The sequence below is a fragment of the Nyctereutes procyonoides genome, unplaced genomic scaffold (genome assembly GCF_905146905.1).
Source record: "Nyctereutes procyonoides isolate TBG_1078 unplaced genomic scaffold, NYPRO_anot_genome, whole genome shotgun sequence".
Lineage (NCBI taxonomy): Eukaryota > Metazoa > Chordata > Mammalia > Carnivora > Canidae > Nyctereutes > Nyctereutes procyonoides.
In genome coordinates, this window is record NW_026575126.1 from 58,557,615 (window position 1) to 58,585,007 (window position 27,393).

Genomic DNA, 27,393 nt, shown 5'->3' on the forward strand with positions numbered 1-27,393 from the left:
GTGGGGACAGCCTGAAGGTTGGAGTCAGGCAGCCTGTCCCCAAGCCTGGCTGTACTACCTCGGGCATGCTACTCAGCCTTTCTGTGCCTCAGTTTCCCCATCTGTAACCTGGGGCACCCACTCAGCCCTCACCAGTGGTCCCCAAGCCCCTCAGCACGCCTCTGGGACCCCTCTTCTGTGGGGTTCACGCCCTCTTGTGAAACCCTGAGGACCTTCGTGGACCCCAGGCCTGGTAACCAGCTTCTACCAAACTGGATATGGCAAACCTGCTGGGATGTCACTTCTGAAATTCGGTCACCAAGGCCTGGGACTAATCCCATCCCTGGAGCTCTGACTGCAGCAGAGAAGACCACCCTATGTGGCCCTAGAGAGAGGCCCCGTGGCAAGGACCCAAAGCTGCCAGCAGCCACAGGAGTGAGCTCAGGTGGGGATCCCAGAGTGTGGCCCTGGAGGCACCCTCAGCCAGGGCACCCAGCTCAGTTGGACTCTGATTCCTGACCCACAAACTAAGGTGCTTGTTGTTTGCAGCCTCTGAGGCGGGTGGAAGGGGCAGTAATTTGTTCTGCAGCCACCAGTAGCTGACGTAGACTTTGGTACCTGGGAGCAGAGTTCTGCTGTAACAGGCCTGTGGGAATGGCCAGTGGGGGCGGGGGGACAAGCAGAAGGCGGGTGCTGAGCGGGCACTGAGGGGTGTGTGGGAGGGAGCCTACGTTGCCTTGGACGGGCCTCGGAAGTCTGGACAGGGAGGACACAGCGAGGGGTCAGGAGGACATGAGCATGGGATCGGAAGGGGTCACAGAACACCGGGCAGCATCCCTGCCCTGGGGAACACGGAAAGTGGGAAGTGGGCCCGTGACCGGGGTGCTGGGCAGAGCTTCGGAAGGCGCCCACTGGCTTCCCCCTGCTGCTCTAGTGAAGTGCCACAGCGCCCTCTCTCGCGGTGCCCCGCACTACGGGCCTGCCAATGACGTCGCTGCCTATTGCTGCCATCGCGATTCACCACAAACTTAGCGGCTTAAAGGATGCAAATTTATTACCTCTGGTTCTGGAGATCAGAGGCTAACATGGGTCTCACTGGGCTAACATCACGGCCTCGGCAGGCGTGCACTCTCTGGGGGAGAATCCGCTTCCTCGAAGTCCTTGCCTTTGAGGTTCCTAGAGTCGACCTGCTCTTGGTGGCGCAGCAGCTTCCAGTACCTCTCTCTCTGACCTCTCCACCTCCCATCCTGTCGTCCCTAACTCTGCCACCCACCATCCCGCCTCCTCCTGGAAGGACCTTGTAACTGCACCCAGCCCGCCCAGATACTCAGGATGATCTCCCCATCTCAAGGTCCTCAGCTCAATGACGCCTGCCTTCCTGCCACATGAGGAAACACAGATTGGAATATGGATGTCCTGGCGGGGGCAGGGGGCTGTCACTCTGTCCGGTACACCCATCTTCGAGCATTTACCCTGGTTGAGACCTTACCCAGAATCCAGTCGTAGAGACTGTGCACGCAGAGCTCGACACAGCCTCTTACTAACAACATGTCACATAACATTTCCAAGCAGTTTCCTCATCCGGAGGCCAGAATGCTAGCTCCTACAGGCTTTGCCCTTTGTCAGTTATGTTTGCCCGGGGATCACCAGTGCCTAGGAGAGTCTGGCATCCATCCGGGGCCCAATAGAGACTTACTAAATAAGAAACAGTACCTACTGCATAAGGCCGTCATGAAGATTTCAAAAGATCAATGACACCGAGTGCACAGCGCCAGGACTGAGGGCAGGGGCCTCCACCTGTCAGCCTGGATCATTACTAGCTGGGGCAGGGAGAGACCGACAGACAGCAGACAGATGGAGCAACAGAGGCCTCCAAGCAGCAGAAGGTGGAGCAGAAACAGTGGGAGAAGGTGAGGGAAAGAAGCAGGAGACCAGCTCACCTGGTCTCTCACATCATCCACTCAGCAAGGTGACTGCCTGGAGGCAGAGTCAGCAAGTCAGGAATAATTTGTTCAGATAAGACCCCCATCCTAGAAGCAGGAAGGGGCAAGCAGAGACAGAGATCTCCTGCAGGGCTTGATACTGGGGAGGGAGAGGCTGAAAGGCTGTCAGCTAGAGGCAAAAAGAGAGAAGCTTCTAGGTCCTAGATTTGCCCCATATGAAAGATCCTATGATTTGTGAACACTCACTAAGTACACTGGGTGTTGTGCTATGTGCCTGCTATATACATAAAATCTCCTTTATTCCTCTCAACAACCCTGTGGGGTGGGAAGTACTCTTATCACTGCCCTTTTACAGATGAGGACAGGAAGGACAGAAATGTTAAGTAACCTGGCCAAGGTCACACAGCCAATAAGTGCTGGAGGGATATTCAATCCTGGGCAGATTGGCTCCAGATACCTTGCTTGGACTTCACAAGGAACAGCATTGCTGTCACAAGGTGACACAACAATGCTGTTCCTTGTGAAGCCCAGAAGTTCTTAACCCACAGCCCATAAAAAGCTTTCAAGAGGTTCACATCCTCCAAAGTTACATATAAAATCACAGTGACCTGCAGAGGTGTACCTGCACATATGCCTATACCTGGGGCAGCGGCCTACATCTTGTATCAGATTCTCTGAGAGAATAAACCTCTGAGAGGTTTATTGCTCAAAGAAAGGTCACACACTGATCTAATGTAGCTCACTTCTCCTCATACCCATTTTACAGAAGAAACTGTTCCCCAAAGAGATCATGCCTGGCCCAAGATCATTTAGCAAATGAGTCTTGGAACCCCTGGGCCATGTCCAGGACTCTCCTTCCCCAGAGCTCCCCAGGGGAATGGGAGGGGACCTCTCTGGGCCCCGCCCATTATCCTGTTATGATGGATGCAGTGGGACACCATATTCAACCCCAAATCCCTATCCCTATGCTGCCCATCCCCGCCCAACAAAGAACCCACTGGGTTCCTTCTCCTACAGAATACTCAGGTTGAGGAAGTGGGGGCAGGGCTCAGGAATAAAGGGTGTGGGGGCTCCTGGGTTCACCCTCCCACCGCCAGATGAAGAAACTAGCTCAGGGATGAGAGCTAAATTGATCATGAACTGATCATCTTAACCTCACAAGTGACCAGCTGAACCCAGTCAGAAAAATATTACCAGGACTTTGCCCTGCCGAGACCACCTCCTCCTCAGGTCCCCCAAGTATGTAAGGAAAGTGTGCGTGTGTCCATCTCACAGGTGAGGAGCCTGAGTGGGAAGTGATTTGCTTCACACAGAGAACACACAGAGGGAGAGGGAGAAGCAGACCCCCACTGGGCAGGGAATCCAACATGGGGCTCAATCCCAGGACCCCAGGATCAAGACCTAAGCCAAAAGCAGATGCTTAACTGACTGAGCCACCCAGGTGCCCCTTATCCCACTGTTTCTAAGCCAAGCTAGGGAACTGCTGAAGGAAATGAGGTCTTGGAGTTAGCCAAGGGCCAAATCATGTGGGGTCCTGTAGACCATGGTAAGGAATTCAGATTGTATTCCCAGCACCACGGGAAGCCATGGGAGTATTATCAGCAAAGAGTGTCCTAGGTGCACTTATGTTTTAATGGATGTCTTTCTGTTGGATGGTAAATAGACTGGAGGGGAGAAGAGGTGGAGTCAGGAACACTAGCTAGAAGGCTATTGCAGTGCCCACATGAGCCAAGGATGGGAGAGGGGAGAGGGGTGGTACACCCAGAAGATGCTGAGCAGACAAGATCACAGGTCCACTGGTCTCACTGTATCTCCGTGTATTGGTTAGCAGCTGCCAGGAGAGTGTTGTGTAACAAGCTTCACTTATACCAGTGGCTTAATATGATCACTTATCTCACTCACAGGGTTGCAGGTTGCCCACAGAAGCTCTGCTCCTTGCATCTCAGACTGAGGCCCAAACTCAAGGGCATGTGACTAGGTGAGGAAAGCTTCTCCCATGTCATAAGGAAGAAGCTCCCAGAATGGCAAACAGAATCCCTGCTGCTGCTTAAGACCTGGGCTCAGAACTCCCATGTGGTCCATCAACTTACAATCTAGTGACCAAAACAAGCCAAGCCTTTGAGCAAGCCTGACATGGAGGGGCAGGGTGGGAATATCTTCTGAACAATCAACTAATCCACCACCATCCTGCAGATACTCCTTGGTGCTCAGCTACTCTCCACTCCTCACTATCCTGCTCCAGGTGGTCCCTTCCCGAAGCAACCAGACCTTCCTGCTCAGGGAGTACCAAATGCTAAGCACTTCTGTGATATATGCTTTCTGTAGAGTATCTGTCTTAATCCTCACAGCCATTCTAGGAAGAAAGGACATTGGTCTTTCTCCATTTTACAGATGAGAAACAGGTTCAGAATGGTGACACAGTTCATCCAAGGTAAGCCAGGAAGTATCAGAACCCTAAAGGCCAACTCCAGAGTCTGGCATCTTAACTAACCATGCTCTTTGCCTCCCTAGACCTGAGGCACAAGTTGGGATTCACCTTGGAGGATCCAGAGTCCACACACGCCAGAAGGGGAAGCGTGGCTTTCAGCTGACTGCATTTAGGCAAATCACTTCCCACTCAGGCTCCTCACCTGTGAGATGGACACACGCACACTTTCCTTACATAGATGTGAAGGTTAGAGCCTAGGTATGCCACACACCTAGCACATTTTAGGCTCTCCACGGAAGTAGGAGACAGTCCCCCACAGGCAGTTATGTGCCAGGGAGGCAAAGATCTCCTTCCAGATAACTATGTCTGTTGCCTCTACACCCTGCTCTCTGCTCGCCACCTCTCCAAATACGTCACAGTTGACCCACAGCTGGAGAGGACTATGTCAACAGTCAACAGTGCCCATTTTCTGAGACCCTTGTCTGTTATGCAGGCAGAGAAACAGCCAGCAGAGCATTTCAAGTCCATTTGACAAATGCAATTAATTTTTTCTGCATTAAATTGTCTTTTCCTGACTGTCCATATGGACACCCAGGTAGGTAGAAAGAGAAAGGGACAGAATGAAAGGCTATTAATGGCACTCCTTGGCCAGTGATGGGGTGTTCTGAGGGTAAACTCCAAGCAGTCCCCTCATCGCACTGAAAACGAGGCTAGGGCCCATCATAGTGGCACTTGGGCTGAGGAAATTTCAGGGCTCTCACGTGCATGGGCATGTCCATGGGGATGCAGTGGCACGTATTGGCCCACCTGCCCAGGGTTCTCTGAGCTTCCCCCTGCATCTGTAGGGAAGTGTCAGATCCTATGGCTATGGCATCCTACTCTGTACCTCAAGTGCTCAAGCTGCAGGCACATCTCCAATCGAGGTCCTGAGCCAGGCCTGATCACATTGGAAGTGCATCTCACGGTGGACAGAGATAGAAGGAGACTTGCTGCCCCAGGATCTCAGAAAACGGGCACTGTTGACTGTTGACACGGTCCTCTCCAGCTGTGGGCCAACTGTGACATTTTTGGAGAGGTGGCAAGCAGAGAGCAGGGTGTAGAGGAACAGACATAGTTATCTGGAAGGAGATCTTTGCCTCCCTGGCACATACTGCCTGTGGGGGACTGTCTCCTACTTCCGTGGAGAGCCTACCATGTGCTAGGTGTGTGGCATACCATAACTCTAACCTTCACATCTATGTAAGGAAAGTGTGCATGTCTCCATCTCACAGGTGAGATGTGCCTGGAGGAGGCTCCGACAGCTTACACCCAGGGCCCCCACCTCTCTAAACCCTGGCCTAATCCACCAAGCTGTGCTTCTCTCTGAGGAGCTGCCCAGGCTCCTTTTCTGGCACCTCCTTGGCCATTCCCTGGCTTTCTCAACACAGCTATGCCATGAGCCACTCATGATTCCCAAAACCAGCAAGCCTGGAATGATCCCCAAAACCAGCAAGCCTGGGCCAACCAACAAATCTCTTCCCCAGAAACAGTCCTCTGCCTAGAGCCATGTCGTACCACATGACCCTGATAGGCACACCCACAAGCCAACTGAAGTGGGTTACTTGGGACTCTGTGCACTCATGTGAAATCCTGGGCTCCAAAGACAGACCTCCTACTCAAACTGGCTGAAGCAAAATGCAAATGTATGAGTTCATGGGGACAAAAATCCTAGGAGAGTAGAGCTGAGGCTTAAGCTGAATCCAGAGGCTCAAAAAACAAAAATTTATCAAGACTCCATCTTAACTCTGCTTCCCCCTAGATCGGCTTTATTCTTCAGTGTCGTGGATGACCTCTAGCACTGCTTGGCTATCCTACCACCATTGCAACTGAGCACAAAAAGAATGTCTCTCTCCCAAAAGTCCTAGCAAAAGCTCCAAGGTGAGGACCTTACCTAGCTCATCCTTACCTAGCTTATATGACCATCCTGGAAAACAAAATCACAGTGGCCAGGGGCTAGAAGGTGGTGACTGACTATGCCTGAGTCACAGGCTCACTCCTGGAGCTGGGGCATGGGGGGAGGGGAAGAGTCTTGCCTCAGTCTCATGGACTCAGGGGCGAGGGGTCAGGGATGCATTCCCCAATAGCAAATCAAGGAGCTACTACCAGAAGAGTGGGCAGATGCTGAACAGACCCCAACAGACATTCTGGAAGTCTCTCAGGGACAGGGACTCCACATCCATCAATGCAGGCTCATCGCGTGAGCGTCTCATAGAGATATGAGACGGGAATCTGTAAGGCAATGATCCGTCCACAGAGAGCAGGAAAAATGAAAAAGGAAGTAGGGAGCAAAGAGACAAGAAACCAAGTCCTCCCTAGCTCAGTGAATATTTCCAACTCCTTAGTCCCTTGTGAGGCTAGACTGCTAACATTCCCATTAAGTCCAGGAGGAGAGAGATTGTGGCCAGCACATGTTTTTCTTCAAGGAGCAACAATCCCTTTCCCTTTGTGGAAGCACTTCTGCCCCTCCTGGCTCATGGGGTTCAACTGAGGCTGGCCCTCCCTCCGTCCCACCAAAGCCAACAGGGAACACATGACCCAGCCTAGCCAACCATCTCACTCCATGTCTCTTCTGGGGGAGTGATTGGTTCAGAGACAGGCACACGAGCAAAGTCAAGCCCCTAGGACTCCATTTCTAGGACCTTTGTTGGAATCTCTGGGGCAAGGTTGGTCTGTCTAGGAAGGACGGCTGGGATGAGAGCTGGTGTCACCTTAAAGCCATGAGGGAGCCTGAGGGAGAAGCCAGCAGAGAGGGAAGCAGACGAGGCAGGTGGAAACATATTCTGAAGACATTGCTCAAGCTTCTAGATCCAGCTATACCTGCAGACAGACTCCATCCCCTGGAGCTTTTGGCTATGCAGAGCAATGAATGCCCCTTTCTTGCTTCATACTTTAAAATTGGACTTTCTGACACTGGTAATCCAGAGGGTGCTGATTAATGGACTCTCCCTTAGGCCATCCTCCTCCCTTCAGTACCTACTGTTCACTTAGTTACCCAGGAGGAAGCAGATAGAAATCAGATGGAGCAGTAGGAGCCTGAGGAGGGTATCTCCCAGGAGAGCCTCAGTGGCAGGTCCTAAGTGCCACCAGCTTATCTATAAGATCCAACCTAACCCATCCCAGACAAATCTGCCCGAGGTACAACATGGCCCTACAGCTCTGCCTGGCCCATCTGGTGGGCTTTGGAGAGAAATCTCCCACCCATGGCCCTGGACAAAGCCTCCCTGAGCCCGGTACTCAGGTCTCCTTTTTTCAATCACTCTATGAGTGAGGACAGGGTTAAGACCCTAGGGCACTGCCTGATTCCTGTCTCTTTGTAGAGGAGTTACAGAAGGATAGTGGTCCCAGGTTCTCCTCCTGCTGGTGCCACGTGACATTCCATAGACAACCCAAACCCAGCTCATGGTCGGCCTGACTCATGGGCCCAGCAGCCATCTGAACTCTGCTCCTGCTGCATTCCTCGCTCCCCATGGGAGCTCTGGGAACCAGACTGCTAGAGTAAACGAGAGTGTCTGTTTAGCCCTTCGTTGAGGTAGCAAGGTGAATGTGATGCAAAGAGCACAAGCTTTTTTTTTTTTTCCACATATTTTTTATTGGAGTTTGATTGGCCAACATATAGTAACACCCAGTGCTCATCCCGTTAAGTGCCCCCCCTCAGTACAAGCTTTGAAGTCAGATCTGGGACCCCAGTCAAGTCATTCACCCTCCCTGACACTTAGCTCCCTCATTTGTGAAATGGAGAAGTGATGTCAATCTTGTAGGAGTATGTAAGGAATAAGTGGGAGAAACATGCCTAGCCCAGGGCCTTGTGTAGAGTGGGCTCTGAGTAAATTCATGTTGCATAGAAGGAAGGAAGGCAGGATAGAAGGAAGAACTGCGGGAGGGAGAGAGGGACCAACCTAGCATTAGATTCAGCATATTACAGATGCTCAGCCCTCTCTCATCCCCTCCTACTCCACCTCCCATTTTGCCCCCTAACAACCCAACCACTTCCTATAGTATTCCCTGATATTGTCTGGTCCAGTCCTGACTCCACCCTTGTAGCCATCAGCCCTTGTCATAGATTACTCTGCAGCCACACCCCCCAGCTCACCTACCAGAGCCACAGCTATATTGCTGCCAGAGAGAAAGTGAAGCATCCAGCCTGGTGGTTCCAAGCCACAAGAATCCCAGAGCAAACCTTCAGATGCAGCTTTGCCATAGGCCTTCTCCTTGTCCATCCTGGAAATCTGGAGCAGATCAGCTGCACGTGCAGCCTGGCACATCTCTTGAGCACCACCCACCTGAGACATCAGGCAGCAGGAGCAGGTGCTTCTGTTTACAGAACACCTATTTTATGCCAGGTTGCAAACTGGTACAAACTCTCTCCAGCCCACAGATGTGTTCTGTTTGGCCTGACAGGTGTTTAAATATTTGAATAATTTACCAATATCTAAATATCAGAAAATCCAACATCAAAATCTCTTTTAACACAATCTAGACATCTGGACCCACATAGCGGGGTAGTAGCAGCCCCTCTTGACTGGCATGGACTCCCATTTTCCAGTCTCTGCTACAGGGGTCCTTTCAAGCATTTGGGGTAGGATTTCTGATATAATAATAATAAATTCCAACATATAAATTAGAAAGGAAGAAATGAAACTAACTCCCTGTTTGCAGATGACATAATTATCCATGTGGAAAATTCTAAAGAATCTATACACATCCCCCCCCCTCTCTCCAAGAACTTAAAAATGAGTTCAGCAAGGTCATGGGTTTATAAGACCAACATACAAAGATCAATTGCATCTCTATATACTAGCAATAAACAAGTAGAATCTGAAATTAAATACCATCTACAATTGCTTAGAAAAATAAAACACTATGCATAAATCCAGCAAAATATTATGAGGATTCTATGCTGAAAACTACAAAATGTTGATGAAAGAAATCAAAGAAGATCTAAATAAATGGAGAAATATACCGTGTTCATGGATTGGAAGACTCAACATAGTAAAGATATCCACTCTCCCCAAGTTGATATACAGGTTTAGCATAATTCCTATCAAAATCTCAGCAAGATTTTTTTTGTAGATATAAGCAAGTTTATTCTAAAATGCATATGAAAAGGCAAAGAAAGTAGAATTTGAACATTTTGAAAAAGAACAAAGTAGGAGGAGCCATACTCCCCATTTTCAAGACTTACTATACAGAAATCAAGACAGTGTGTGATTACTAGAGGGACAGATGGAGAGATCAATGGAATAGAAGATCCAGAAATAGCCACACACAAGTATGGCCAACTGGTTTTTGACAAAGATGCAAAAGCAGTTCAAAAAAAAAAAAGCAGTTCAATGGAGGAAGGATGGTTTTTTTCAATAAATGGAGCAGGAGCATTTGGATAGTCATAATGAAAAATAACATTATATGTTCTCATTTATTTGGGGAATATAAATAATAGTGAAAGGGAATAGAAGGGAAGGGAGAAGAAATGGGTAGGAAATATCAGAAAGGGAGACAGAACATAAAGACTCCTAACTCTGGGAAACGAACTAGGGGTGGTGGAAGGGGAGGAGGGCGGGGGGTGGGGGTGAATGGGTGATGGGCACTGAGGGGGGCACTTGACGGGATGAGCACTGGGTGTTATTCTGTATGTTGGCAAATTGAAAACCAATAAAAAATAAATTTATTATTAAAAAAATAATGAATTTAATGATAGAAGGGATTGCTCTGTTGCTCTGGGTTTTTTTTTTTTAAGATTTATTTATTTATTTGAGAGAGAGATAGCATGGGGGTGGGGGCAAAGGGAGAGACAGTCTCAAGTAGACTTGGTACTGAGCATGGAGCCCTAAATGGGGCTTGATCTCACAACCCCAAGATCACAACCTGAGCCGAAACCAAGAGTCAGACACTTAACTGACTGAGCCATCCAGGCCCACCTCACTCTGTTTTGTACACAGCTCTATGCCAGGCACCTGGAGGAGTATTTGACACATAGTAAGTCCTTACTATTTGCCAAATGATGAATAGTTATAAAAAGCACTGTATTCCAGGGACAGGTGTTGTTATCTCTGTATGATAGGAGGGATATGTGACGCACCGAGAGGTCAGAAAACTTGTCCTATAACTCACCGCATATAAGAGGTAGAGCCAATACAGAACATTCATGATTTAATGTGATCCTCCATTGATCCCCTACTGCCCCCTTTCTGCCAATGGAAGAAAAGTTCACAGAGATGGCATGGATTTCAGAAGCCCCACAGCTAGCAGGAGTGGGAATTTTAGCAGAGCCAAAATTCAATCAAGAATCTGCCTGACACCAGGACACCTGCCACTACTTTCCAAAGCCTTTCCGGGTGCGGCTTCTCAGACCACCACGCCGAGCCATGCTGTCCCTCTGCGCAAACCCCGCCTTTCCCAGTCTGCCCTCAGAGCCTGTTGGCATATGTGGCTTAAACACCAGGGCTCCCAGTGGGGCGCAGTTCACAGAGCCAGCTCATTTATTCATTAATTTGCTTTCCATATTTCCAAACAGAAAGCAGCCGTTCCAGGCAAGGCAAATCAATACTGTGCTCCGTGATTCATCTTCATTCGTACCACATCCCTGCATGCTATCCCCGGCGCTTTTCACCCAGCCTCCTCCTGATGGGTTCCTACATGCTGACGAATAGGATTCTCGGAGGCAGCCACGCCACATTAGCAGATTAAATCATTAATATCTGCATCGGTCATTTTTACGAGCCTCCCTTACCCCAAACTCCTCACCACCCTTGTGTTGAGTACACTGTTAGTGATACGGGCAGGCGCGGTAAAGATGAAATTGCCACTCCTGAGATTTTATTGGCTGCAAGCTTCGAGTTATTGATTTTTTCCTTCCCCTGCTTTTCTGAAATCAGGTGCCCTGCCCAGAGTTGCAGAAATTATTGAGATGGGGGATGAATATGGACTTGATGGTGCCACCGGCCCTGTTTGCCACCGACTTTTCTTGTCTTCCCACAAAAGGGGAAAAGGTGGTCTCTTCACATTCCTTCTGTAGATACAGTTCAAAGTTGACCATTTACTCTTTGCTGACCCCTGCTAAGCATTGTCCAAGCAATGCTCACTGGGCCTCCCAGCACCCCGAAGAGGGGGAAATTACCATTAGCTCTTTCGCTGGGGTTCTGGAATCTCCCTCAGATTACAGGGACTTGAAGTCAGGGGTGTCTAATTCGGGTGACTGCTCTTGACAGCACCCACCCTGCCCTGCTCCAAGAGAAGCCACAGGTACAAAGAGAATAGATGTTCAGTGGGATGGATGGAATGTTTGTGTCCTCCCCACCCCCAAATTCATGTGTCAAAGCCCTAAGCCCTAACATGATAGTATTGGAAAGCTGGGCCTTGGGGTGGTCATTAGGCCAGATGGATCATGAAAATTAGAGACCCCAAATGAGATCAGTGTCCTTTTTATTTTTTTCTGTTTTTCTTTTTTTTAATAATAAATTTATTTTTATTGGTGTTCAATTTGCCAACATACAGAATAACACCCAGTGCTCATCCCGTCAAGTGCCCCCCTCAGTGCCTGTCACCCATTCACCCCCACCCCCCGCCCTCCTCCCCTTCCACCACCTCTAGTTCATTTCCCAGAGTTAGGAGTCTTTATGTTCTGTCTCCCTTTCTGATATTTCCTACCCATTTCTTCTCCCTTCCCTTCTATTCCCTTTCACTATTATTTATATTCCCCAGATGAATGAGACCATATAATGTTTGTCCTTCTCCGATTGACTTATTTCACTCAGCATAATACCCTCCAGTTCCATCCACGTTGAAGCAAATGGTAGATCAGTGTCCTTATAAGAAGAAGAAGCCACCAGAGCATGTGTTCTCCCTCCCCCTCTCCCCAACTACATGAGGACGCTGTGAGAAGCTGGCCGTCTGCAAGCCAAGAGGCGAGCCTCCCCAAGAACCTGACTATGCTGCCACCTTGAGCTTGGACTTCCCAGCTGCCAAAACTGGGAGAAACAAATCGGCGTTGAAGCCACCCAGTCCATGGAATTTTGTTATAGCAGTCAGAGCAGACTAAGACATCATCAGAAGCGCCACTCTGTGAGGGAGCAAGGTGACAGGTCAGCCCAGGGAGGCAGGAAGGTCAAGGGGCAAGATGCTGGAAAATCGGAGTGCCCTGTGGGTCTGCAAGCGCTCCCTTCCACTGCCCTGACGCGAGTCCACTCACCTGAACTTTCTCAACCCTCAAAGCAGGAGAGAATTGAATGCATTCCCTCTTAAGTTCCAGAAGGTTTAACTTTATCTCCGAAGGAGCAGACAATATTTTAGGATTTGCGGGCCATCCAGCTCTTTGACAATGTCTTGGGCTCTGCCACTGTAGCACAAAAGTGGCCACAGACAATAGGTGGATGAATGGGCATGGCTGCATTCCAATCACATTTTATTCACAAAAAGAGGCAGCAGACCGGATGTAGCCTGCGGGCCATAACCTCCTGTCCTGGAGGATGGGGTTTTTAGGAGCAAGAGTGGTGTGATTTCTAGACCTGTGATGTTGACCTGCCTTGCATCATGCAGTGGGGCCATGAAGTAAGACCTGTCAGCACGAGGAGGGGAGGAGCAACGTGGCCAGATGAGATACAAAACCTCTTTTATGGAGTGGAAGCCAAGCCAGAGACAGCCAGGGTAACAGAGCAGAAAACAAGTCTCATGGTAATAATAAAATAAAAACCCTAAGTCCTTACAGCAGTCTGCAGAGTGCTCGTGATATTCTCTCCTGAGCACTAGCCCCCGGTCTCCTCTCCTGCCACCCTCCTCCCTGTCTGTGCAGGCTGCTATTGGCCACACTGGCCTCCTTGCTCTTCCTCAAACATCCAAGCTTGCTCTCCACCTCAGGGTCTTTGCACATGCTGTTCCCTCTGCCTGGACCACAACCACTGGGCTAGCCTGCTGGAGGATTAGACATAGGGAACACTGAGAAGCTGTCTCAGCTGAGGCCATGCTAGACTGGCTAGCCCCGGGCCAACATACCAGCTGACCATGAATGAGTCTGTTCAAGGTCAGCCACACCTGGTCCAGACCAGAACGACACAACCAAACTGTGGACATAAGAAATAACAAGTGTTCACAGCTTTTTGCCATGTCTTCATTTTGGAGCTCCTCCTTACACACCAATAGCTAACTAGCACAGAGCCCATGCCGCCAACTTGCTGTACCAATAATACAAACAATGGTTCTCCAAGTTATTCATCAGGAACATGAAAGCATCATAAAAATTTTACTCCTTCCCTTACTTGACTTTCAGCAATATTCAGCAGTGCAGTTCACCCCCTTTTTCTGAAACTTCCTCCCCTTGGCTTTTATGACACCAGTCATGTGGTTCTCTGGCTTCTTCTCTCCATTCCCTGTTTGATCTGACTCCAGAGTTGGAACTCACTGCCTTTCACCAATGGTTGGCTAACTAGATTCCCAGGAGCTCTGGGGTTTGGTGGGTACGAAGCATCAGGGAACAAGGAAAAGCTAAGCAGAGTCAGCACCCTGTACTTTTGGTTTATCTCCTTGACTGCATGTGTTCCCCCAGGAGTCAGGAGCCCTTACTTCCTCTCCTTATCCACAGCCTTCATCCAGAACCATGCACTTCAACTAATCTTGAACTTGAACTTGGCTATCAACCTCTTATTGACTTCCCTGGTTCCCAACCCTGGTTCCTGTCCAAGGCCTTCTGCTTAGCCCTTGAATTTGAGACTCTCTGTACCACCACCACCTTTCATCTCTGTCCTCTGACTTCTTTCCAAAATCTCCAGCCAGACACACCAGTTAGACAAGGCCTCTTCAGACTGATCTGTTCCTCTGACTGACATGGCTCCTCTCAGATCCAGGACGCAGTGGTTGACAAATGGTTCACCCTACCCTGTGAGTGGGCCTGGTGGGGGGGGGGTCCATGGTGATATTGAATACTCATTAATAACTTGGCAGCTGATTTAGTCTTCCTCTCCATCCCCAAGCCCTTGTGTGAATGAACCAGTTCCCATTTTCACCTCCTTGGAGGTAAAGTCCAATGGATCTCCCTTTCTATCTGCTTTAGTGATCCACATCCATGATTATGATGTGCTCAAGCTTGAGCTTGAACTCCAACCTCCTCCTTATAAACCACAACTTCCTATCATTTCAGCCAAGCCCTCCACTTATATTCGTATTCATAACCCCTTCCATCTCTTCCTGGCCCACTCTCCATCAGTGATCTCCTCTCTTCCTCTCTTCCTTCCATTCAATCATGACAAACTATTTTCAGTCTGGAAAAAATGAAATCCCTCAGTAGCAGATGCTTTGGTACCCTACCCATAGCCCTTCAGTTTTTATTGTTGGCATTAAGTCGATCCAACATCCAATACCATCACCTTTGTCTTTTCACACAAGAACTTTATCTGGTTGCCAGAGCCCATGCTCCTCATGCACCTGTCAGGCCACCTGCCTGGGAACTGAGGCTTCCTCAACCCATGAGGTTCAGCCCTCAACCGATGACTGATGAGAACTGGAGGATAAATACCCCAGCTCCCTCACCATTCAGACAATAATTCAGTGCATGTTCTGTACCGTCTTCAAGAGTTACCCAGTGAGATTAAGCTCCATTTTCTCTCAGTGATTACTTGTTCACTGGACACACCCTTTATTGACTTCCTTACCTTTTATGTCTCACTTCTTCACTCCCCTACTAGTGTTTCCTGGGATCACCTCCAAAATAAACTTCTTACACTTAATCCTGTCTTGTGTCTGCTCAATCCAACATCTCTGGGTACTACTGAATCTCTTGCTTCTCTGTCTCGTATCAGCATGTATATATACTCATCTCTCTGCCATTTAATCTGCAATGCATTCCAGTCTGGTTTCCACCCTCAGTGTCTCATCAAAACTGTTTTTTCTTGAATGTATAGAACTGCCTTCCATTTTATTTGGCCCCAGTACAACTTTCCACGTGTTGCCCCACTCTTCTTAGAATTCTCTCTTCTTGGCTTCATGACATCACCCTCTCCACCATTCTCCATCAAGTTCTTTCTCAGCTCCTTGAAACTTCAACTACCCTCTAAACATTGAGATTCCTAAAGACTCCACCACCCTTCACTTTCTTCTCTTATTGTGAGGTTACATACTCCCCTTGGATGACACCTTCCAATAGGAATCACAGTTGACTTCTCAGTTGCTCTGTCCACATAGGGCATAATTCCAAGTGTCAGATCTCAGTTCCAACTACCAATCAAATCCCTCCACAATGTCCTGAACACAAATCATCCTTTCCTCACCCCTCCCTGATTAATGTCACAACTACCCACCCAGTCACCCAAGTCACTTGGAGCCATCCTAAACTGCTTCCCCTCCTTCACCCAGGGTGCACGTTTCACCACCCAATCCTGTCACTATGCAACCCAACCCCTCCTGAATATCTCCCTTCTTCATGCCCAGGTCATGATCCCCTAGGCCCAGGCCACATCATCTCCTGTTCAGGTCACTGTCATAGCCTCTTTACCAGCTTCTCTGGCTCCAGTGATTCCAGCCCCACCCACCATCTACACTGCTGGCAGAGTAATTCCTTCTGAAGTACAAATATGAGCTCCTTCTTCCCTTGCCTTCAACCCTTCAGTGATGTCAGTGCTCACAAGTAAGGTTCAAACCCCTTCACAGGTTTCCAGCTCCCTCCAGGATCTAGCCCCTGCCTATGTCTCCAGCCTCACCTCCCACTGCTTTGCATGCTTTAGCCTAGTGACTCCCAACCCTGACTGAGCACTACCATCACCTGAAGAGCTTTAAAAAAGTTTCCAAAGCCTGACCCTACCCCCCAGAAACTGATTGACATGATCAGAGATGAGGTGCAGGCACTGGTATTTTTCAAAGCCTCCACATGATTCTAACATGCACCCAGAGCTGAGAAGCAGTGTCCTAACCACAATGAATGGCTTAAAGTTCTCCACACTTCCTGTATTCTCCCAAGCCTTTTGCCCATCTGCATCATCTTCCTCTCTCTCTGCTTCACATGGCTGACACCTACTTATCCCTTAAAGCTCAGCTCCAGGGAAGCTTCCTGACCCCTAGCTTCCCAGTCTGAGCTAGGAGCTGTCCTCTGAGCTCTCACAGTACCCTCTGCTTTAGCCTGTCCACATTGAGTATTTACTACATTGAGTATGAACTGTCTCCAGCACCCCATCACCCCAACACCAGGACTTAGCAGTTAGTAGACTATTAGTAGACTCAAAACATGTTGGTCGAATAAATTTATGAATGGGCCCCATTCCCTTCTGGCCATTGGGACAGGAAATTTATTTTCATTTCACTCTTCCCTCGTCCTCTCCTAGTTCGATGCCAAAGCATATAGCACATGCTCAGTAAATATTTGTCAAGTGAACCAGTGAGTATAATACACAAGAGACAAGCATCCACCCTATCCTCATTTTCACAGGAGAGCTCTGGGGAGCAGAGACAAATCAGACTGAACTTCCTACAGTTTTACTAAAATGAAATTTGCCAAAGACGTCCTGAAAAATGGATTTAATTAGGTCCGTTAATAGGGGAGTCATTGGTAGCTAAGATTTAAAGCTGAGGCTGGAAAAGGTATCGATGATTTTACCATTTTAAATTATATAGGAGGTTATTTCTTACTCCTGCCTTAATTAGAAAAATGCATCTCGATGGAATCTCAGATTTGGAGGGAAATAAAGCCAAAGGTAGAGGCAAGATCTGATACTTCATCAAAATGGAGCATCAGGTATCACAGCAGACCTCAAACTGACTCCACCTAGGTGCTCAACCTGGGCGAAGGGGCTTCATGGCACTGCACAGCCGGGTCTCATTACACTAATGATTGTCAGTACAACCCGATGTGGCTTTTAATTGCAAGAAACATCCAGAGAGGGACAGGTGCAGTGGTCTCTAATGACAGCAGGAAATTCCACATTGGTTTTCAGAGAACCATGGGTTTCCTGCATTCCATTCTTCTATTAGGCAGTCCTAGAGGTCTGAGTTCTAACTGGTTCCGCAATCAAATCCTGGAAGGGACATACTCTTACTCTTGAGCTTACCACCAGCAGAAATACTCAGTCATTCCCAGATTATGGAGCTGAGTAAAAGCAGCTCAGTGTGGGGCTCTGGCTTTCTTTCTTCAGATGCAAAGAACTTTGAATTCCCTTTGGAAGACTTCCCTGGAGATCCAGGAAATGTCTTGATACATAATAGGGCATCATTCATTCTACAAATCTTTACTAAATTTAAGTAGGTGGCAGGTGCTGTTCTAGGGCAGAACTGGGACTAGAGTAAGGCAAGTGAGGTACTCAACTCAAGTGAAAAATTTAAGAGAGTGATCAAAAAACAAAACCCTCAGCAATCAGGATAACCAGTATTTTATGCAACATTATTAAAAATAAAAATGAATGCAAAAGTATCTACAATGAACAAAATAGCAAAATTGATCAAAACCCTCCCTCACATCAGTGCCAGGATGAGTGGGAGACAAACAATGAACCAAGTAACCGAGTCAAATACACAGGGCTGGTGAACGGTCTTAGGGAGGCAAAGAGCAGACAAGGGGTAATTCCATTATCAACATCTCAAAACCCCCTCCCCACCCCAAGCTCTCTACTACCCAGTGTAGAAGAAGGAACAGGGACCCCTGGGTCACTCCAAGGAGGGCTCCCAGTCCCGTGACCCACTTGCACTAGGTCTTAGGGGAAGTCACTTGCTTTCTGGGCTTCCTTCTTGCACTCCATTATCTCACACATGGAAAAGCGGAAGTTTGTAACAACAAAGACATTTGTGAGCAGTCACTCTACAGGGAGCCCAGTGTCAGGCCCATCATGTCCATTCCCTCTTGTCGCCCTCACCTCAGGGCAGCAAAGTGGGGATTTCTACCATGTGGCCATTGACACCTGACGCTGAGCAGCCTGCCCACGGGAGAGTGACGGTTCAAGGTTCTCTAGGCCAAGTTCACAGCTGTAACGCTGGGCACCTCAGATGGAAGCCAGGTCCTGTGCCTAAGTGACCCAGAGCAAGTCTCTCGATCTTTTGGAGCCTTGCTGTCCTCATCCACAAAATGGGGATACTCGGGCAGCTCCCCTCCCAGGACTGCTGAAGCCAGGCATCTGGCATGGGGTGGGTGCCCCTCAAGGCTGAGCGCCCCTCGGCCCTGCCCCTGCCCAGGCTGCAGTGCCCGTCTCCAGGGCGACGGGGCAGCATCAGCAGGTGAAGTTCAAATGCAGCCCATTTCCTCTTTTCCTGACAGCCTATTTCATGGATCACAGAGACGCAAGCACAGCTGCTTATTCAAGGAGGAAAGAATGAATTCATTTTCATTCCTTAATACCCGATGTGACCTATTCTCGGTTGAGCTCTCCTTTCCAAGGCTGCAGCCCTTCCCGCGGACTTTCAATTTGGCCAGAAACAGAAAATGGGCAGTAATGACAGAGGATCCTGCCCAGAGAATGCTGGGAGCCGAATCACCACCGTGCTGGTAGTAAGTCCAAATGAAAGATATTATGTCACCTCGTTTGAATTAACAGATGAACTATAGTCCTCAACCATTAAAAATGAACCAATCTGCTGGAATGCTTCCAAGTGCTCAGTGTTCAGTGCCCCTAGAAGGTGCTTGGCTCTAGTGGGGTTTTCTATCCTCATTTTCTGCCAATAATTCCTCCTTTCTGCGAACGTGGAGGAATAATTTGATGAAAATGAAGCTGGCCCTTCAGTGGTGGCCCCTTTCCAAGGGCAGCCCCGGCTGTGCTAACTTGGGGCCAGTCCCTTGCTGGTGCACTCTGCCTGTGAGCCGCCCGGTGTTGGGGGGGGAGGGCTGTTAATTGAGAAGAACCAGGGAGCCAGAGGGCAGGCAGCCAGGGCCCATCTTCAGACTGGGTGATGTTTTCTCCTCCAGGAGTTCGGGGGGCTCCCCATCTGTACCCCAAAAGCCCAGGGAGAGAGGCAGTTGGCAGCATTGCCTCCCTTTACCATTAGGGAAACCGAGGCACCAGAATCCAGCATGCCCAGAGGCAATGGCTCCGTGCCAGTGCCATCTGCCACTCCCTATATCCCTGGGCACGCAGCCACACACACTTTCCACACCCATCCTCCCATGATATAAGTGGCCTCTCCCTCAAGCTCTGCCCTCCACTTGCTTCATGGCTCAGGCACTTCTTCTCCTGCAAACCTGTAATTCCTGGGTGCCTCTCAGAGTAGACTGGACTGGGAGCCAGAAGACTGGGTCAAATCCCAGCTCTGCTATATGCCAGCCATGTGGCCTTAGGACATCTCCTTCTCCCCCGAGACTCAGTTTCCTTATCTGTAACTTGGGACTTCATAAGTCCGGGCTGCTCCCCAAAGCTTCCTCCATCCTGACACCCCACCCCAGCAACCAGAATCCCACCCAACACGCATTCAAATCCCTCTGGCTTTAGGACGCAGCACCTGCTTAAGGTATAACGCCCACCGCCCCGTCATTTCATTCACCACTGATATGAGCAAGTCTACCTTGCCTTCTGTTGATGACAAAGAGGTTTTTTTATCAGAACAGAATAAGAATAGTAATTAAACATAATGAACTCTCCAAGTATCCATCACTGCTCTAGATGCTTTACCTTTACCCATTCAGCAAAACTTTCTGGAACACAAGAGCCTCTTGCAGGCTCTGGGGACTCAGCAGTGTCCGAACAAACGCTCCCTGACCTCAAGAATATCAAGAGCATTTACTGGCCCTCTTGTATGAAAGAGGAACCCAGGCTGAGGAGGTTTGGATAACTTGACCAGGTGGCACAGCTTGTAGGAGGCAGGGCCTGGGTGGAATCCATGTCTGTGTGACCCCAGAGCCCACACCACAGAGCCCTCGCCGGAGCCACCACACCAGCAAGGACTTGTGGGTAGTTCAGAGCCTGGGGGCTGGCATGCCAGGGCATCTGAGAACGGACTTCCCACCACCTTACATCTCGCCAGACAGTTATCAAGCCTGAGCATGCCTGAGAATATCTGAGGAGGAATCTCGTCACAAAACTGTGGGCCTGACAGATCAAATAGGTTTTCTGGGGTCATTTTGACTATATGTGACTTCCAGGTTAGGATGGCCAACTCGTCCCAGGTTTCTCAGTACTGTTGAGTTTAAAACAGAAAGTCCCACATCCCAGAAACCCTCTCAGTCAAGTGCTGAAATGGAGACATTGATTCGCACAGACTGGTTACTGCACTGTGTTCTGTGCTCAGTGGCCTCTGCTAGCCAGAGAGGGGACCCCCACACTCACACTCCCTACCTGGTGCAGGGGACCCTGCTGTCTCCTTGATGGTCTCCTGAGACCCACTCCAGTCGGTACTTACGTGCCACCTGAGGCTGACGAGGCAAACAGCCGCCTGGCATCCAGCTCTGGGGGTGCTGACCTCTCCATGCCCTGCAGCCTGAAGCCCCCAGAGTATGAGACACGGCATCCTCTAAGAAGGCCTTCAGGCCCAAATCGTGGCCCTGCTATCCAAGACTCTGGTAGCCAGGGCCTATTTTACCTCATCTCTCTGGGCTTCCATTTCCAAGCAGGTCCTACCACAACCTTGGAGGTGTACAAGGGAGCATAAGGAGTACTGATACTTAGTGCTTCCTGATTGCTGACTTGCCTCACAGAATCATCACTACAACCTACGGAACAATCACCCTGCAGACAAGACAACTTGGCAGACATGCCCCCATCCATGTCCTCTTGATCCTCTGGGGTCAGCCTCAGGTACAGACAGTGCTGAGTGACAGCTTCTTACCCAAGCACTGCATCTGCCACCCTCCTCCCTCTGTCCCTCTCTGCCTCAGGGCTTCCTCAGACACCCCAGAGGCTTGCTCAGGGAGCCGATGGCTAACCTCCAGGCCAAGCCTGAGATGTACTCCATGCAGCATCTGACGGACCCAGAAACAGAGGCCCAAGCCTACTGGCACCTTCTCTATGACACCGCCTTCACTGGCTTTCCTTCCTTCCTTCTCTGTCTTGCTGCCCCATCTCTTCACGGGGCTTCCTGGGACCACTTCCCAAATGGACTACTGGATCCAAGTCCATGCCTTAGGGCTGCTTTGGAGGGAACTCAAACCAAGGCAGGAAGGTTAGGCCACTTGCCCAGGATCACAGCTGATAAGCGGCACATCTTGGATTTGAACTCCCACCTCTGGCTTCAGACACTGAGTGCTCGGTTCAGGTGCCGTAGAGTTCTCACGTTTGTTCTTGGGAATATGCGTGTGCCCCTCTTCATCCTTAGGCAGCCTCTCCCCCTTCACACCAAGAACACAAGACAATTGTTTTGCTACAGATTCCAGGAACTGGTGAAGAGCCCTAGGCTTTCAGTGCCCCCGGCCTCCCCCCATTTCCTGCCACCCCCCCCCACCCCACCCATGTGGGGCAACTCTGTGACCTCATCTTTGGCTAAAGCTGAACATTCTGAATGGCCATGTTTTATGACCAAGTAATGCACGCTGAAGATATCCCAGTGGCCTTTGGCCCATCCCTAAGCTGAACCTCACAGAAACATTCAGATAGACAATGAGGCCCAGGGGTTGGGGAGAGGTGTCTGCTCTATTCATTATGTGCAATTAAAACAAGCTGAAGCTTTCACAGTCTGTTTGGGAGGAGACTTCTCAGAAATCCGTAAGAGAAATATCATGTGAGAGACACACACAGAGGCACGCTTATTGCGAGGGAGAAGGGGGAAATGACCTAAATGTTCAACAGTTAAAATGGATGAATTATGACACTCATCAATAGGGTACTCTATGGTAGTGAAAATGAACTTGAGCCACGCAGGTAGCACAGATGAATCACACACAAGATTGAACATAAGTAGTAGAAGCGTACATAAAGAATGCCATTTATATCAAGATTGATAGCATGTAGAACAATTCCATGTTGGTTTAGGGGTACATCCTTTTCAGTGTGCACCAAGTTCAATGGTGAGCATGAGATTCTGGATTGCCACAGAGAAATGTCATGGGGAGCAGTAAATGGGTTTGGAGTTTATCAGTATTGTCTTCTTTCTTGAGTGATGAGCACAAGGATGACAAGGATGTTTTCATCCTATTCTTCCCTTTTCATTTTTGAAGGTCTTAAATAATTTTAACAGCTTGGGGAGGGGGGAATCAATCATGTGATCCACCCAGAGGAAGAATTACCTTTCTTCCTGGCAGATCACCTCTCCAGGCCATGGTTAAGCTGGCTCTCCCTGTCTTGCTCTCCAGAGACGGTAGAAAAGTCCAAGATCCTGCCATCAGGAATCCACCTGTTCAAGGGCCAAGTTACACCTGAGTAGGGAGATGCCCACCATGTCAGGCCCCCAGAAATGCCTCCCCCTCTCCCCATGACAAGCACTGCCCAGCAGCCAAGTCAGATAGTCGGGAGCTGGGCTTTGGGGCAGATGGAGAATGGAGTGAGGTGAAATGAGACCATGCACGCCAACATCCAGCTCAGTGCCCAATGTGCAACATGTCCTCCCTCTGTGGTCCTTCTACGGCCCTAGCACTGGTCCAGGGAGGTCCCTGTGCTTACCTGCCTGCGCTGACTCTGTCTCTTGGTGGAGCACTCATCTCACTGTCCAGGGAGCACATGACTGTAAAGGCAATAAATGCAGGTCTTCATCCACATGGAGCCAGATAATGGGGGCTCCTGGAAAGAGAACAAGGCATCTATCAGAGGATCACAGGGGAGGCTCTGGGATAAGAGCCCTCTGCATAGAGAACCTCAGGGGAGAGTGGATGCTCCTGGAGGGTGATGCTGAGGGCCAGAGGGTTTTGTGGTTTCAAAAGTGTGCACATTTACTACACTTAGATGTGTCTTCATGTGGATATACTTACCTATGTATATATGCATACAGGTATATATTATGAATTCATCTACACATATTCCTATGTATTCATATATAAACACATATACTGTGAATGTACTTGCACACATATACATACGTACTTACATATATATTCATATATGTGTTTATATATACTTGTGTATGCATTTGTGTATTTTTTCACACCAACACCTATATTCCATCTTGAAGTAGAAGGTTCCATGACTGCTGGGCAGCAGCGATATGTGCTGGAAGCTCTGGGCAGACCCTGTCCAGGTGCTTGCTGTCCTCAGAGCGTCCCTCCGGGGGTGCTTTAACCAGTGTTGTTCCATTTCCCAGGCCAGGAAGCTGGGGTTCAGAGAGGTTAGGTTGGCCACAGGATGCCACAGATGGAGGACACGGGATGTGATCTGCAGGATGCCAGAGCCTCAAGATGGAGAGGGATGTTCTGCTATTCACAGAGTCCTGTCCAGGCTACCCTCCCATCCACTCCCTGCCCCAGGGGCCTGTGGCCCCAACCCACACTTGACTGTGGGGTCTACCAGGGACCCCTTCCTGGCTGTCTCTGGAGGGTCTCACAGGGCACTTTGCATTTATTTCCTCTCAGTTCATGTTTGTGGAGGATGTAACCTTCACCATTCATCTGGGACATCTTTAAGCATGACTCTAAAGTGGGGAAGCTGAGACTCAAGCTCATGTTCATCTGACTTCTAAGTCATGAGGCTCTGCCCCTGTCTGGGTCATTACCAAGCTACACATCACTCCATGTGCTTCAGAAGGAAGCTGAGCTGTTTCTAGAAAACCATCTTGCCCCTAACCCAGAGGCTCCTGGACTCCACACCTGGCCTTGACTCTGCTCTTCCTCTAACCCCCACATCCCATCCCTCAGTGAGCCCTGAGACTTGCCTTTCAAATACACCCCAGATCCCAGCACTGCTGCTCAGCTCTCCTACTGCTCTGGTCTGGGCCCTTCCTGTCGTTCCTGGGACTCCTGTGCTATAGCCTGACTAGCTCTCAGACGCACCATGCCTGTCCCAACTACCCCCCCACCACAGCAGCCTGTTCAAACTCCAGTTCACCTATCAATGCTGAAAAGTCTCCACTGTCTTCCAACTCACTGGAGCCACAGATCCCAGCCTCCCCATGGCTGCCTCTATGACCTCTTCTCCTGGGGCCAGCTGGCTCTGCCTGAGGGACAGTGGCCCGGGATGGTCACAGGCACATAAAGACATGTACATCACACACATGTACACACACACCCTCAATCTCTGTCCTTGTGCCCCTGCTCTATTTGCCTTCTCACATTTATGATCACACAACAGATACTTGTTTACATCTGTCTACCCATCTCTGAGGTCAGAGCCTCGCCCACCGCCTGACACAGAGCAGGCACTCAGCAAGTATTGGTGGAAGGGAAGGAGAAACAGGATGTCAGGAAATATTTGTTGAATGAATGAATGAAAACCAGAAAAACATCTGAGTTAGAAGTCATCCCAGTGTGTCATACTCAGAACTAATGCTTGACTTAGCCAGGGCTTCTGCTGGAATATTAGGGATAAATATAAAGGGGGTTGCATTTCTCGGCTACTGAAGCTCTTTCTCATCCCCATCAGGGCACACGGATGCTGAGATGCTGAGGGTAGATGCTGGGGCAGGAAGGCAGCCCAGAAGCCCCTGCAGACACCTTCAGAAATAAAGCTCAGTCCAATGAAATGCATTGGCAGTGTCTGAGCACGTGGCACATAGGTGTGTAAAGCTCACTCTGCTGTGGTAACAAATCCCCCATCTTGGTGGCTTAGCACAGACATCTCTTCTTGCCCACTGACATTACAAATACACTTGGTGGGGCGCAGGGGTTCTCTATGCACACAGCTACTCGGGGACTCAGGCTCCAGCCTTTGGGAGGCCCCGCCATGTTCGGTGCTTGGCTTTCCAGGGCCCTGCAGAAAGGGAAGAGAGGGCAGCCCGAGTGGCTCAGCAGTTTGGCATTGCCTTCGGCCCAGGGCATGATCCTGGAGACCTGGGATCAAGTCCCATGTCAGGTTCCCTGCATGGAGCCTGCTTCTCCCTCTGCCTGTGTCTCTGTCTCTGTCTCTCTCTCTCTCTTCTCTCTCATGAATAAATTTAAAAAAAGAAGAAGAAGAAAAGGAAGAGAGAGGCAGATGTACATGAGGTGTTTCTATCTCAGGCCTAAAAGTGTGACATGTGTTTCTACAGGCCTAGGAGAAATGGGATGGTTTGCTGAACACAGAGCATTGTCTGTCATATCAGGAAAGGGCCAGTCTCTGGGATGTATGGATCACGGGGTCTGTCACCAGGTTTCCTGTCTGACCCTTGCCTGGGATGCAGGCTGGGGTCCTGTGGGCCCATCATCTGCATGAAGTATCTGAAAGTCTTGAGGGAAAGGGAATCTGGAGAAAGAGGTTGGAATGTGTGTGTGGGCACAGGAGAGGTTTCGAGGTGGGGCAAACAGCAAGAAAGACTAGAAATCAGAGAGGTAGCTGATACCTGGCCCACAGAAAGAGAAAGGGCCTTGTGGAGAAGCACCCTCCAACCCACTTCTCCCCAGACATGGGAGTGTTGAGGCTCTGGGACCATGCACTCAGAAGGGTGCTGCTCTGTTTGGCCCTCAAGCACTTGCCCCCTGAGGGTATCTTGAAACAGCATCTGGGCAGGTCAGCTCTGGTCTGACCCCTAGCCTGGACAGGGACAAGGGCACTGCCCTCAGGTGGCTTCAGGTGTACATAGGAATGAGAGGACTGGACCCAAGAATGAAAAGCTCACCTAATATGCCTTCCCAAGACTTCACAAGTAACCAAGAGAGACTTCCAGAAGGAGAGTGTTGGGTCAAGCCACAGCTATTGACACAGTCCGGCCATATCCATGGGCTACTACTGACTCTGGTGTTACATAAGCCAGAGAGTAGGGGTGGGGGTTCTGGTCTCGGCGCAAACCCTCAGGTGTTCACTCCACTCCCCTGGCCCACTGTGCACTGTGACTGGGGCAGGTGGGATGGGGACAGGAGTGAGTCACAATACACTCCCCATTAATTCCCAGCACTGGGGCACCTGCCCTGCTTTGTATTCATGTAGGGGCAGAGCCAGTCCTGAGCCTCAGCCTACATGCCTGGTGCCCAACCCTGCCTCTCTCCTGCCAGCCCCCTAAAGCTAGACCTGGTCCCTGCTTCTCACAACAGTTCAGTCCCACTACACCACCTCTTCTGGCATCACTGCTAAGCCACCATGTCTGTCCCTTCCCTTCCGACCCCTAGCAGCTGTGAGAAGCCCCTCATATCTCCCAGAAGGATCAGGATTTCCACAGCAAAAGAGATGCCTCCGTGTACAGCAGAGGGAAGCTGAATGGCCCCAGGCAACAGGAAAGGAATTCATAATAAAGACGACAGTGATAATTAACACAGACGCACTGATGACTGCCAAGGGGCTGAGTGGCGCACTCTCCAAGGAGGGCCTTCCTCCTCCCCACACACTGCATCCCAAACAGAGCCAGCCAGCCCTCTCTAGACCTATACAGTCAGGCTAAGCACCAGGGCCAGCTGTCTCCCAAATGTTAAGACAACAGTTCAGTTGTTATGCTTTTTGCTCTTTTGCGGATCATGGCTACCCTTAAGAATCTGACAAAAGCTGTGACTCCTTCCTGGTGGGAAAGCATATATGTAGCTCATCACAAATTCTGCTTACAATTTCAATGAATTCCCCAAGCCCTTAAAACCCAACTATGAACTCTTTAGGGGACAATGAATTTTGTTTTGACTCATCCAGTAATTCAGCAGAAATCTATTCAGCATCTACTAATAAGTACCCTGTCAGGTGTTCTCATCTACAATGCTACTTAGCCAGAGTAGCACACAGAGTCACCAACGAGAAGCACACCAGGCAGAGCCTAGCCTCCTGGCACGGTAGTGCTCCGTGCTGGCTACACATTGGAATCACCTAGAGAGCGTTTTAAAATTCTGGTGCAAAGCCTCACCCAGATCAATTAACTCAGAACCTCTGTAAGTGGGACCCAGGCTTCTGTAGGCCATCCTGATGTAGAGCCAGGGTAGAGTACCATGGTCCTAGAAAATCCAAACGTGTTTTTTAAAAGTTCCCTAGGTGGTTGGGATGCACACCCCAGAGCAGTTCATTCATTCATCCATTCAGCAAATGTCTAATGAGCATCTACTATGTGTCAGGCAGTATGCTGGGCATCGGAGTCACAGCAGACAAT

The 27,393-nt window shown here is 49.6% G+C and overlaps 1 protein-coding gene across 1 annotated transcript in view; it reads left to right on the top strand.

Annotated features, from left to right (window-relative positions):
* Positions 1-27,393, top strand: part of CUNH16orf82 (chromosome unknown C16orf82 homolog) — a 177,363-nt gene that overhangs the window by 148,663 nt on the left and 1,307 nt on the right. The window lies entirely within an intron of this gene.